At 35.8% G+C, this 2763-nt stretch overlaps 1 non-coding gene across 1 annotated transcript; it reads left to right on the top strand.

The window, feature by feature from the left end:
• Positions 1-1094: 1094 nt before the first annotated feature.
• On the top strand, positions 1095-1200 carry LOC124887532. Its single transcript, XR_007045302.1, has one exon. It is a non-coding gene; the product is annotated as a small nucleolar RNA R71 (small nucleolar RNA).
• Positions 1201-2763: the final 1563 nt, after the last annotated feature.

Raw genomic sequence — 2763 nt, 5'->3', positions numbered from 1 at the left:
AGCATACTCTATCAACCGGTTCTTGTTTGCCACTATGTCCTTTAGGTATTTTGCATATTTTGGAAAGCTTTGTTGAATATCAATGAGAGGATGATTTACATGAACCTACTTTAGAAGGTCTAAAAACTGCTTATAACTGGCCTCCACTTGGTGCTTCCTTTTTCTTTGAGGGAAGGGTAAAGGTAGAGTCTTCTTCTCCAAATAAGTTTTATCACTGACAACTTTTTCTTTGACCCCTTTCTCCTTATTATCTTTGTGATCATCATTAGTGATTTTGGGACTAACCTGCTCAGGTACCGCTTTCTCTAACTGCAACCCACTCCTTATTATAACTGAATTTACCTAGCTTGGATTTGCCTTTGTATTACTAGGAAGCCTCCTTGAGGTCTTGTGTTTCGTGTTTCCACAATCTAATAGAGTTACAACTCCAATTTCATAGTAATCAACTATTGACTCTTTAAATCTGCTGTAAACTTTGGTTGATTAGCTAAAAGCTGCTTCATCATCTCCTTTATATTACTTGCTTGAGTAGTAGCTTGATTATTCTGAACCAGCTATTGATTCTATTGCACTGGCCCTTCATACTGATTATTTTTCTGTGCCTGATTTCCATCCCCTGACAAATTAGGATGATTCCTCCAATTGGGATTATATGTGTTATCAAAGTTCTGTTTTCCCAGATGATTCGCATTCCCCATATAATTAATAGAATATAGATTAACTTCACAAGCATCTGCTATGTGCTCACTACTTCCATTTACCTCACACTAAAAATTTACCTGTTGGACTACATTAGCTGTAGTTGCTACTTGCGGAATCCCCAACATAATGTTGTTAAATTTAGTAAGCAGCTGATTTTGCATTGCTGCAAGCTAAGCTGATAGAGCAGTGAACTAATCTACCTCTAACAAACCTGCAACCTTCTTAGTATCACTCTTAGAGTCAGCATGCCACTCAGGGTTCCCTTGTGAAATTTGATTCAGCAATGTATACAATTCATCATAAGTGTTTGCCCACCTACTGCTGAATCCAAGAGAATCTTGCTATTTGGCTATATCCTCTCAATCAAAGTATGAACAAGAACATTATTAGACTGATAATGATGAGGGAAATTTCTGAGCATACTTTCAAATCTCTCTCAATCTTGGTAAATATTCTCTCCTTCTTTTGTCTGAAACTCAGAATATTGCTTCTCAATCATGCAGTCTTCCCTGATGGAAAGAATCGAGTAAGGAACTTCCGACCTAGATCTTCCTAAGAAGTAATGGAGAGTAGAGGTTCAGCATGTAACCACCGCTTCGATTCCCTAATTAAAGAAAAGGGAAATAGAGTCAATCGGACATAATCAGTGTTCCCTCTTGAAGGAATATAAGTATCTCTTATTTCCAGGAAGGTTTGTATTTGCTGCTGTGGGTCTTCATGTGAAAATCCAGCAAATTGTCCAGCTGAATTCAACAACTACACCATATTCTTATTTAATTCAAATCGACCTCGTGCCTTGGGCTTTTGAATACTATTAGTTGCGTGGTTCTTAAGTGGGATTGCAATCTCACGAATAGGTCTAGCAGCTGCTTGAGCAAGAACAGCTGGGATAATCGGAGCTGGGACATGTCTGACATTTGGATCAACTGGATCATTTCTTCGTTCAACCAATTGAACATGTTGAATTTGATAATAAGCTCTTCGCCTCTATTGAAATACCAGTTCTGGTTCTGAAAAAGGCTCTACTAACTCTCTATCTCTCGTAAATTCTGTATTCAGCTAAACCTGTAAAAATTCAGCCGGTATGATCAAGTCTTTAAATCTTAAACTTACTTTCAAAAACCAAAAATTTATCAAACTACCAATTATACTAGTCCCCGGCAACGGCGCCAAAAACTTATTGCGTTCAAATGCACATGCAAGTGTATGTGATCGTACAAGTAATATAGTGACTCAGACAGTCGGATATTGTTCCCACAAAGACTGAGCAAATAGCAATTTTATCAACTTTAGTTTTAGACAAGGAGGTATTAAGTATCGTAAGGTATCAAGATGATTTTGAAATTTTGAATAAAACAAATGTAAATAAATATGAAATAGAAATTTATGACAATAGCAAAGCAAGTAACAGTTGTAAACAGTAGTGATGAGAATTCCAGGGTTGAGGCAGATTTAACAATCCTACCTATCTCTATTCTTATCGTAGTCTAATTGGTTATTGTGTTGTTGATTCGCAAGTTTTAGAGTACTATCATGGTCTTTCAACCTCAAATATTCTACCTATTTGAATATTACAACTCCACCGACTAGAAAAGATGCAACAATTCATCTAGATGCTTGGAGTTATTTCTTGCAATTGAACCAATAAGGCTTCTAGGTATAGACCTACCCTAGATGCTAATTCAAACCCCTTATTTCATAAAAAGGGTAAGAACCTTTCTCCTTAATTTCTTCATTCTATCCTATGATTTTCCTCCTGCATTCACATAAAAATATAGATGTATTCTAATGGTAGCCACGCATCAAAATTGTAAGCTCAAGAAATTAAGAACAATAAAGATGATAATCAAATAAGAAACTATGATAAAGAATATCAAAGATTAATCATGTTTTTAGCCTCAACCCCAAAACAAGGGTATTTAACCACTCGTGTCTGAATTCAACATCCAAAATAAATAATTAATCATACCAAGAATTAATCTTGAAGTAAAGAAGTTCCAAGAATGTCTAAGAACCCTAAAAGAGAGATTTTTATATTTTTTCGCTGCTCTGTGCTTTCTA

This window comes from Capsicum annuum, chromosome 9 (genome assembly GCF_002878395.1).
Source record: "Capsicum annuum cultivar UCD-10X-F1 chromosome 9, UCD10Xv1.1, whole genome shotgun sequence".
NCBI lineage: Eukaryota > Viridiplantae > Streptophyta > Magnoliopsida > Solanales > Solanaceae > Capsicum > Capsicum annuum.
Note: the sequence above shows the minus strand (reverse complement) of the source record. Positions and strands in the feature narration are given on the sequence as shown.